Genomic DNA, 12,354 nt, shown 5'->3' on the forward strand with positions numbered 1-12,354 from the left:
GAGGTATCACATATGAAGTTCCAGGTACAGCATCAGATTATAATTCACATACCCAAGTAAGGAGAAAACAAAACTGTGTGCTAAATATAATTTTCTAAAGATCCTTGTTCATTCTTAAATATAAATTTGCATTGGATCATTTGTTACTGAGACTGTTGTCATCTACAGTTTATGCTCCAACTCAGTATTACAGAGAAAGAGAAACCGCTAAAGATATTTGGAACAAAAATCTAACTTGTCTCATTATTTATTTTATTTCAGTATTTGAAATTTGATCTTCCTGCTGAGGGGGACACTGCCTTTACTGTTTGGTTTCTCAAATTGGGCAGTCTCTATGTCTCACCAAATTAGGCATGAATTTTGTATCATTTTTGCTGAGTATTGCTTTTGTGTTTCAAGGCAAAAGTCCAGAAAGAACATGCAATAGTTTTTTAAAGATAGGTTCAAAATGTGCATGGTTTAGTACCTGGAATATATCTTAAACTTCTTTTAGAAGTTTTAAAGTATCATAACTACATAGAATTATGTTTCCTCAACCTGGAAGTCATCTGAAATTTTAGATCATCTCAAATTTGAGACTCTTTCACACATGGAACCATTCAGTCTCAAACATTTACAACTTTAAAACTGTACAACACATTCAGATTCCGAGTGTTGTAAGTCTGTTTCAGAATTAGATGTCAAGCTGAGTATAAAATCTGCTGGAATTTATTTCACATTTGTTTGTGTAGGGAATGCTATTTTAAATTATGTAATGAATAAATTTATTATAAACATTATGAAGGCATAATGCTAGATTACTGAATAGGAAACTACCCTGAGACTCAGGACAATAGCATTCCATTCCCTGCCACTGCCCTGGTGTGGGACATTGGAGCAATCACGTCATTTCTCTCTTCTACCTTTTGTCTAATTTGTCTAGTTATATATTATAAACGCCTCATTGCAGGAGATTTTCTTTATTCTTGGCCGGACCTCTAGGAATTTATCTAATACAGATAATTATTCATATTAAGGCAGGTTTCAGATTGTTCTTTCAACAGCAGGTCTACATTTTATCAGTTTTATGTGTTTAGTTTTGCAGCACTAATGTGCCACCAGTGCCAGCTTTTTGCACAAAATGAAATACGGTTGACTGGGACAGTAAGAGGGATAGTAAAGACATAGCAGACAGGTATAGGCATCTTTAAAAATAAAGCTATTGTATGCCAAGTTCAGTAAGGGTTAGATTATATGCCACTTAATGCCAGGTGCAAATCACCTGTTTTCAATGATGCAGTATGAAACCATATATGATTTTACTTCAGTGATAATGAAAGAAGAAGTTATGTTGGTGTCTGTAAGATGAGTCCAGGCATCAGCTAAATGTGTGTGTGTGTATGTCTCACAAGTTATTAAGAATGCAAAATATAAAGAAGATAAAGAGAAGATGGTAGCTTAGAAGTAGAGCTGTCAAAAATGATAATGGAAGCAATGAATTCCCGTTATTCACATAAGGGGAATAGTCAGAGCCATAAAGACAGTAGTACCAAAAATGAGGAAATGCCAGAGTTAAGGTTGCTTTTCCAACTGAATTTTGCCCCTTGTGAAAAAACATTATTATCATTCTGCAATTATATGATCACACTGTTCTCTCCAGTGCACAATGTAACAGAGGAAAAACCAGGGAACAAAGGGAAAGAGTATTTTTTGATCCTGCTCAAATTGAAATCAATGGTACATCAAAATTTGATCCTTAAGTATTATCAATTGTTTTTGTCAGCCAGCAGATTTCACAGCAGGTATTCTTGTACATGAATATGTTTCCTTGCCTTGCTGGCATTGCAGTAGAAAGGCATGCCAGGAAGATGGGGCACTATGTGGTATACTAGGTAGCAGTGGAGTAGGTCAAGGATGAAATACAAAGGTGGCTAGCAAAAAGGAATCCATCTAGTAAAGGCAATAAAGCAGTGAGCAAGCAGGAGTGAAGTTATGGCTATATTTTGCCCAGATTAAAATGATTAAAAGGCATTAGACATAGTTCTGCATATATGAGGTCCGCAAGTACAGGACAGAAGGCACTATCCTTGAGCATATACAAAATTTGGTTAGGTAGATACAAGGAGATTTTACTGGCTGATACTTAGGAGTTGGTAATGCAGTGACAGGCAAGAATACCACAGGAACTAGTATGTGGTTGACACTTTCCTGACTGCCAGGTTACAAAAATATATGGGAGGCATCTTGTCATACACCCATCAGCAGAAGGATAATCTGTACAGGTTGTCTCCATGCTGGATGTTGTTGCACTGGGATGAGCAGAAAGGGATCACATGGGTCTCTGTAAGAAATGTCTTCCTCATTATACAGCTTAAAGACAGTCGTCTTGGCTTGAAACTGCCATGGCATCTGAGGTGTGAGCCAACTGCTTCAGCTGTGAGTTGGGGAGATTTGATGGCAAAAAACTAGGAGCAGGAATGCAGGAACAGCCCACTGTGTAGTTGTAGTGCACAGGAGTCTGTCATATGTTTAATAAAAGGCTGCTCAGTTTATGGTGTTCTGTCACAACAGGGGAAAATCCACTGCTAATCCTGTAAGGCTATTTAATGGCAATAACTTTTCATTTATAATTTACAGAAAGGTACTGTGGATCATGGTACTGTGGATCATGGTACGTGGGGTTTTTGATGTCCCCAGACTAAAAGAAGTAACAAAGTATCTTAAAGAAAGGAATCTGGCCCAGAGGTACCTGGCTAACTAAGTCAAATGTCTTAGGAATTTCATTCAGTTTAGACAACTGGAAGGTAGGGAAAGGATTTCATATACAGAAACCATACCCATTATACAAATACAGACATAATGACAGTAAAGAAAGCTGGTAAAATTCCTCAGAATGACAGGAAGAATAATGGGATATTAAGGAAAAATAGTTTAGGGGAAAAAAACTACTGTGATGAAATATATTAGACTGTGGAATAGCCCTTGAAAGGGAATGCTGGAAAGCATGATTTAACTGAATTAAGATCTAGAAAATGCCCTGCAGCAATCCAGCCCTAGACGCTGAGAGATGAGAGATGGAGAAGCCTTCCTGTCTAGCTCTGTGAGACAAGGACTATATATATTTGTCTATCAGTGGTACACTAATAGTAGTGGCCTTCCTACAAAGAAATAAAGACACTGGACTTCACAAAAGTAGATGTTAAATTCAGCGAGGTGATGGGCAAGTTCCTTTGGCATTTCTGAGGGGAAAAGGAGTCCAGGAGACCTGCCGATACTTTAAAGAGGCCTTTTAAAGGGCACAGGAGCAAGTTATCCTGAAGCAATGGAAGAACGTGAAGTGCAACAGATGGCCATCCTAGCTAGACAGCAATCTCTTCAATGAGTTGAGACTTGAAGAAGGAAGCCTATAAAAAACAGAAACTTGGATTAGGAACAATAGCCTCAAACTGCAGCAGAGGAAATTTTGGGTTGAGATTAGGAGGAACCTCTTGATTCTTGGGGTGGGGGGTGGAATTGGAAGAGACTACCTAGAGAAATTGTGGAATCTCCATCCTTGAAAATTGTCAAAAGTATATTGGACAGATACTTTGCTAGGTTTGGTTTAGTCAGGGAGGATCCTGGACTAGATAATCTTTTGAGGTCCCTTCCAGCCCTACTTTTCTATGATCCTTAACTTCTAAAAGCTCCTTAGTCGGTTTTACTCAGTGTGAGTGGTTAGTGTCTTCAGGCTCAGTAGCTTAGGACTCTAGAATTTTGTCCAATTGCTGTTGTAGATGCTCAACAATTTCTTAGTATCTCCCAGAAGCTGGCTCTGCATGATTTTTTTCACTGTGTAAGGACTCAGTAACAATATGAAATTCAAAACTTTATTCTAGCATTCTAAATGATAGCACGAAAGCATCAGTACAATTAATGGCTCCAGTCCAAAAGATAAAGAGTATGATGACACATGTATAAACTGTGATGAAACAAGCACCTCCAAAAAGATTGGAGAGCCCTTTAAGGACCTACATTGTAATGAACTTTTACATTTAAAATGTAACTTTTTTGTTTGTTTCTGATTACTAGAAAGGGCCATTAGATGTCTGAAAGACAGCAAAAAGCAAGAACAATAAATAGTGAGTGGTAGGAGTGCTAATGGAGTTGCAAAGGATGGAAAGAATAGTTTGTGTATATGTGAAATAGAAGACTAATATATGATTGTCAGCTACAACCTAAGTTGTAGACATGCGCCCCAGGCCCCTAACCATTTTTGTTGCCTTCCACTGGACTCTCTCCAATTTGTCTATATCTTTTCCTTGGTGGGGGACCCAAAACTAGACACAATGCTAGAGGGGAATAATCACCTCCTTCAATCTAGAGGCAATGTGCAGTCCAGTATGCTGTTAGCCTTTTTGGCAACAAGGGCACACAGTTGGTTCACATTCAACTTCTTGTTCACTGTAACCCCCAGGTCCTTTTCTGCAGAATTGCTTGCTTAGCCATTCAGTCCCCGTGGGGTTCTTCCATTCTAAGCATAGGACTTTGCACTTGTCCTTATTGAACTTCATGAGATTTCTTTTGGTCCACTCCTCCAATTTGTCTATGTATCTCTAAATCCTAACCCTACCCTGCAGTGCATCTACTATTACACCCAGCTTGGTATCGTCTACAAACTTCCATCCCATCCTCCAGATCATTGATGAAGGTTTTGAAGAAAACTGGTCCCAGGACTGACTCCTAGAGCACTCTATTTGATACCAGCTGCCAACTAGACATTGAACCACTGATTAATTAGTACCCTTTGAGCCTGACCATCCAGCCAGTTTTCTATCCAACTTACAGTCCATTCATCCAACCCATTCTTCCTTAGCTTGCTTGGAAGAATATTGTGGGAGACCATGTCAGAAGTCTTGCTGAAGTCAAGGTATATCATGTCCACTGCTCTCCCTGCATCCACAGAGAGGGTCATCTCATCATAAATGGCAACCAGCTCAGTCAGGCATGACTTGCCCTTGGCAAGTCCATGCTGACTGTTCCTTATCACTTTCTTGCCTTCCAAATGCTTAGAAATGGATTTCTTGAGGACATGCTTCATGACTTTTCCAGGGACTGAGGTGAGGCTTACTAGTATGTAGTTCCCCAGATCCTTCTCCTTTTCCAGTCTACTGGGACCTCTCCCAGTTGCCACAAGTTTCAAATATAATGGCCAATGGCTTTGTATACTGGCCAACTCCCTCAGCATCCTTGAGTGAATTGCACCCAGCCCCATGAACCTGTATGCGTCCAACTTTTCTAAATAGTCCCTAACCAGTTCTTTCACCACTGTTGGCTGCCCACCTCCTCCCCAAATTGTGTTGTCAGGTCTAAAAGCTGACCTCGTCTGTAAAGACTGAGGTAAAAAGGGCATTGAGCACTTGAGTCTTTTCTGCATCACCCATCACTAGGTTTCCTCCTCCATTCAGTAAGGAACACACACTTTCCCTGATCTTCCTCTTGTTGCTAACATACTTGTAGAAACAGGCAATTGCCCTACTTTCTCAGGAAGAATAAAAAGGCTTCCCCTCTTGCTCCCTTCTTCTTGTGCTTCCTCAAGGTCACCCACTTCCCAACATCCCTTAGGGCTTTGGTCTTCATCCATAGTTTCATAGTAGCTAGGGTCAGGAGGGACCTGATCAGATCATTTAGCCTGACCCCCTGCCACAGGCAGGAATGCATGCTGGGTTCACAAGACCCCAGACAGGTGATCATCTAACCTCTTTCTGAATTTGCCCAAGGTAGGGGTGAGGACCTACTTTCTACCATAGAAAGTTAGTTCCAGATTCTGGCCACCCTAACTATAAAAATATTGTCTTCTGATCTCTACCCTAAACCTATTCTCCATCAGCTTATTACCATTGTTCCTCATCACTGCAGGTGGTATTGGGGAGAATAGGGCTCTGCCTATTTGCTGATGATCTCCCCTGAGTTTGCAGGCAGCCACCACGTCCCCCCTCAGCCTCCTCTTACTGAGGCTGAACAGGTTCAGGTCCCTCAGTCTCTCCTTATAGAGCCTGTCCTGCTGCCCTCTCACAAAATAGGTGGCCCATCCCCCGCCCTGGTGAACTTAGTTTGAAGCCCTTCTGTGATAGGATGCTTGGCAAGTGCCTGTCACGTTACAGGGAGAGACAACCTGAAAAGCAGCCTGCAGGTGGCAAGGAGGGCTAATGAGTGCCTCACCTAACTAGCAGATGGTTGGGCTTATACAGGATATAAGACTAGGCCCTGAGTTGAGCAGGCAGTAAGACCCTGGAGGCTGCTCAGGGAACATCACTGAAGCAGGATAGCTGCAACTCCAGTGCCAATGCGGACAGTCCAACCTGCAGCAGTCTGGGTGTTTGGAAAGGGACTAAGTGATGGAGGAGGTCCCTAGGAGCCCAGCAGGGACCTCAGAGAATGGCTGAGTGAGGGACCAAGCGGTGGAGGAGCCCAGAGGGGGCTGAGGTGATGACACCTGTGAGGCATGGGGTGTGCTGTAGGCATGGACAGAGCTCTGCAGTTAGTCCTTAAAGCAATGACTGCAGATACCTGGTGGTCATTAGAATGAGAGCAGATTGGGAAGCACTGGGGCAGCATCCCTTATATAAAAACAGATATTTCAAGACATGGTGGGTGATTGAAGGGGTGACTACCCATGGAGACCAGAGTAGTTAGGGGCTGAAGGGACTCTGAGGACTTCCTGGTCACCTCTGGAGGGCACCCTGCTACACCTCCTCACTAGGTTAGCTCACAAGCCATGCAGCAATATCTATGGCATAGCCAGGTACAAAATGGGACTGAATAAATTCATGCATGATGGAGTCATTAATGGCCTCTGAACAAAATAGTTGGAAATGTTTCCTCTAGCACCTCTAAGCCAATACTGGTGGGTGCCAGGGAGGATATTGAATAGGGGTTATCTGGTTTGGTGCTCTTCATCTATAGCATCCATTTCTGCCACTGCTGGAGACAGAATACTGGGCTACATGGACCATTGGTCTGACCCAATATGGCACTTCTTATATTCTTATGTTTTTATGTTCTTAAGATTCTCAAAAGTGTGTGCTAAAAGTTATGTGAGAGGCAGGGCTTTCTTAGGGTGATATCTTTTATTGGATCAACTATGTAGTTGGGATAAAATTACACAAGGTTTCAAATGCAAGGCATTCTTCATCAGGTCTCTGATCACAGGAAGCCTGGCACAGCTGAAAGTTAGGCTTTGAATTAGCACCCCCACACACACTTTTTTTTCCTCAAAAACAGGAGCATACTTGTCATTTCACTGTAAATCTTCAGCAGACTGCTCAGTATGATTAGCAGCAAGAAAAAGGATGCTTAAACTGTGGATGGGGATTGTTCCAAAGTCATCTCAATAGCAACTATGTATAGCTCTAAACATTATGAGGTTATGATTCAACGATTCAAACAAACTTTTGGGCTGAGACTGACCATTACAGATACATTTTTGTTCTTTTTAGGAATAAAAAGAATCTATGTGTATATTACACTTAGCCTAAGATTTGGGCTGCTTCTTCATTGCTTTTCATCATGTTCGTGCTTATACTCATTGTTATTGTATTGCTTTCATCTTCAATAAACAGATTTTTAAAAAAAGCTTTCTTGTATCTGCAATTCAAAATTCCTTTCACTTAGCATAATTCAAAGAACTCTAGTCTAAGTTACTGACCTACCTCAGATCTGCTTGCTTTTTGGTTGCTGCTTGCATATTTCAGTGGTACAAAAGTGACAGTAATATATATAACCTGGGTTAGCATGTAGCTGTTCCATTCTGTTCTGATAGCTGAGCTGCCAAACAGTGAGTGACAGGAAGCAAACAAAGCTAACAAGAAAAAATTGCATGACATGAAGAAATAAAAATGAAAAAAGATGAAATTCCAGGAAGAATTTTTTTTTAAGTCCTGAAATGATTGGCAGGATTCGATTTTGCAGCATTGGCTTATAGTCAGAGAACTGCCTGAAAAGTAAAGCAACTGAAGTAGATACACCTAAGATAAAAATAATGCCTGTGCACACTTCTGAGAAAAAGAGAACCTAAGGAAAATAAAAGAACCTATCAAGGATGATAGAATTTTACGCCTTCACCTCCTCAGACAAACCTGTATGCAAAAGAAATTTCCATTTCTCTCTCTTGCTTTTAAAAGAAAAAAGACAAGAGCAATAGCACAAGCAAACTAATGATTTGAGCACAGAACGAGGAGCCAGGATCCTGAATCTGCTATGACTCCTTATGAAGTGTTATGTGGATCAAGCAAAGTATGTCCTTACAGTTCTCTTTCAGGTACAAATTCCCATGGATCTGTCAAGCAGGAAGGCCACTGCTTTAGGGAAGCAGGTCAAGTAGATGGAAAGTTCCTCTGAAACAAATATCTTTCCCAACTTGGAGCAAGACTTAGCACCCGGCTATGGAGTGAAACTGAAATTTGGTCCATAATGTGAGGAATAAGTTCACAAAACAGGTTTCTTCTCTCACACAAACCCAGGGTAGCAGGGCTGTGTGGCTTTTGGCACAAGTGTTCCGGGCAACATTTTTGTTTTTAATTCCTTCAGTCTCACAAGGCTCTTTTTCTGTCTAACTGGGAACTATGTTTCCATGTTTGAACATCTGGAAAATGTTAGTAAACACTGAAAAGTAATTGGTTGATGTGATTTTTAAGCACCAAGCAACCTGTCATTATAGCCAACCTAGCATGGTAATCCCGTGAAGCGATTAGAGAGGTATGGCTTTTTTATGGTCAAGACAGTTTCTCTTCCATAATTTCAAAAGCTTGTATGTTAGTGCTGTTGGATAAGCTGATACAAATGAATTGATCAGGAGGAGAAGGAAAAGGCTGAGATCAGATGACATGCTGTTTTCTTCCTTTTATACTACAGTGCGGATCATACTTGAAGAGTTCATCTGAGTTGCTGACTAAGAGTGCCACAAAACAATTATTTTACAAGTTTAGTGGATTGTGCATGACCCTAGTTTGATTGTGGAAACCACGTAAGAACTCCTCTTGTATGAATACCTTTTGTGAAAGGGAATATGTACAAATAACTTCCTACCACTTGTTAACTCTTCCTATTATTCTGCTTGCAAGCATAACAAAGCAAAGAACTCTTACAGCTATGATCAGCTTTGTAATGGGGTCCCTGCCCCATTATTTAGAGGTGCAGGGAAGCCAGGGGCCCAACAGCTGGCTCAGCTCCTCTAAACAGACTCACATGGGCAAAGAAAGCTTTAAATAAAATGGCCACCCACCCCAGGTATGGATAGTGATCGGCAGGTTTGGGATGGGGACAAAGGGTTGGGTGACCCAAGGAGAGACTCATAAGCCCAGGACCTGGCCCAGAAGAGGCAGTCTGGCCTAGGAGCTATAGGAGGCAAAGTTCCTGGGTAGAGCATGCCGGGCTGCCTACAGAGGAAGGACTCTGCACCTCAGGGGGGGAGAAGGACCCCTGAACCCGGAGCAGCAGGAGTTAAATACCTTTGTGCCAGTGTTACTGTGGGGTGAGATTAATCCGGGCAGGGAAGCATTGTGTTTTGGTGAGCTTTGTGTTTTGAGAGCAGATGCTCCTGCTTTTGATTTATGCTTAAACTGGAGGACCAGAGTGTCTTGGAGGACCAGAGTGGCTTGAGCTGGGCAGGGTCACCCAGCTCAGAGCATTTCTGGGGCCCAGAACCCTGGGGCAATATGTATGGGCAGAAGCCCAAATACATTTCAGGAGGACAACTGTGGGCTGTCAGAGGACTGGGTATCTGGTGACAAGGGCTGTAATCCTCATGCCCACAAGGGACATGCCTAGGGGCTGAGTACCCCAGAACCTATGGGAGGGCTGGAGCCCCAGAACCTAAAGTCCTGGTGTGCTGGACCCTGAGCCCAGGAACCCAACCAGATTAAGATGAGCCATGGCCAGGAAAAGCCCTGATTCTGATAAGGATTTACCCTATAACTCACACTTGCCTCTTGGGGGCAGCCTTCCTATGAAACTTTAACATCAAGTCATGGTAGGTGAGATAACCATGGAGGGAAAGGACCCAGAGAGTCTGGAAGCAATGCTGAGGAGGTCAAAGCTAAGTGACAAACCAAACTGGGGAACTTGTCGTACCAGCACTGCATGTGCAGTCACAAGCTTAAAGGGGGGAAAAAAATTCACTGTCCTAGAAAACACTGCACAGTAGCCATGGGTAAATGTTGGTTTTTAATGGTTACCACTATGTCTCCTATGCATACTTTAGGCAGATTCTGTGCATACTGGTATATAAATAAAAGCAACCTGTTTCCTTTACAGATATCCAAGCAAAGTTACAAGAAGCCAATTAGCTTTGTATCATAAGCTTTATTGGCAGTAGAAAGCCTGAATCACAAGAACATTTGGTTCCCAGGAATTTGGATCTCATAAGAGGGAATCAGTGCCAGCACTAACCAGAGCGACTGCCAGTTGTTGTTCTTCACAATTACAGCTGGCAGCAATATTGAGCACTGTTACAAAGTGGAGATCAATACCTGATCAGGTTCATATTATGAGAGAAACAAAGTCAGAGGTGAGAAGAGCACCTGGTCCCAAGTTAGAGGGATAGGTGTCCAGCCTGCTAGTCAGCTGCTCTCTCAAAAGAGTAGAAAAGCTCTGAGGGAAACTGTAGTGTTTAAAAAGGAGGTGGAATTTGAGGGAGTGTCTAAGAGTAGGAATCCCTGGGAATGATGATTTGCAGGACTTCCCCTTTGTTGGAGAGACAAACTCTAAAGAACTTGGTTCTAAAGGCCCTGACTCTTTAAGTAAACTTTCAGGATTGGCTGTGAATGAACTTTTCAGTGTTTGGATCATGTAACCTTCAGTACTTGAGCCCTGCATGAGTTGTTCTGTTTAGAGGAAGCCATTTGCCCTTTTTCCTAGGCAAATAAGAATTAGTAAAAGCCACCTGCAATAGATAAAACTTCTAGAAGATTAAACTTCTAAACCTAAAGGGCTAGATAATAATTGGTCCCTGTATGAATACAAGTCAAGACTGGGATGCAAAAATTTCCCTCCCTATAATTTACCCATACACAAGGGCCAGTATTCCTAACAGGATGTTAGCTATCACATGAGATGATTTTTTCCCTTAGTCTGCCCTGCTCTTACATATCGATCATTAGCATCTGTATCATCCTGAGGGTTGGAGTGGTATGTGAATCTGTGCTGCATTCCTTGGAGCTAAGAAGGGAACTATGCTTTACACGCTTTTCCACAACTGTGTCCTGGTCCATGTGGCTTCACTCTGAGCGCATCTACACATGCACCCAACTGCCCAGTTGTTACTGCATAGTCATTTAGTACTTGATTTAGCAAGTACTAAATGCCTGCGCAGTAACCACCGTTACTGCTCAGTCCTGATGGCGTGTAGGTCATTTCCAACCGTACTGTGCATGGGTTTGTTTCCAACCCTACAATACAGTAGCAATGGTTTGTGCCCGCTGACATGACATCCCCATAGTGTCTCGTGTAGACATGCCCACTGTTCCCAGCAGTAGTTTTAATCTGGATTCAAAGAAATATAAATGGGTTCGGTCCCCTGTCTTTCGTACTACCCTTTGCCCCATTGTATGTGAGGGAACTTTCAGTCTCAGTTATGGCCCTGCACAACTCAAATAATGTGTGGACTTATCTCTAAAATACTATAATAGTGCCTGTCTGCTTCACAGAGATGTTGTGAGGATTCATTAAAGGATACTATGAAAATGAAAGGCTCACTTTAAGCACTAAATACAACTAATCATTATTGTTATTATTGTTCCATCATATAGCATTCCCTTCAAAGGAACAATTCTTCTTTTGTCCAATTTCACTCCTCATTTGGCCTTGTTAAAACAACCCAGGCAAACAAAACCTTTTAAGTTTTGTAGATGAGCCCAGATTTTTGGGAGGCTTTGCTTAGCTATTCTTTTAAGCTGTGTGATCCTCAGTGACTTTTGAGAAGCCCAACTGCTTCTGTAGTGTGGCTCCCAAACCCTTCACTTGATCAGAGCAGCCAGCCAGGCCACCAGAATGGAACAGAGAGCGGAAGAAACATTCCATTTCCCAAATACAGTAATTGATTTAGCAGCAGTTTAAAACAATGTTGAGCATTGTCAACGATGTTCCTTTATGGCACTAAATCAAGTTCCTCAAGATGGATTACATGCTAACCACATACTATCTAAAAATCTCAAGGGTTGTTTATTGTTCTGCAATTTATGATAGCCTTGTTAGAGGACTGCATATCAGGCATCTCTGGAGTATGAGAAGAAACAGAGACAAATAGCATACAAACTATATTGAACAATTCATTACATTATATTGTCGAAACCTAAGCACAGCGTGCAGATAACCCTTTTATGCACACTGCCTTATTGAACA

Source organism: Crocodylus porosus, unplaced genomic scaffold, assembly GCF_001723895.1.
Source record: "Crocodylus porosus isolate Cpor-Errol unplaced genomic scaffold, CroPor_comp1, whole genome shotgun sequence".
Taxonomy (NCBI): domain Eukaryota; kingdom Metazoa; phylum Chordata; order Crocodylia; family Crocodylidae; genus Crocodylus; species Crocodylus porosus.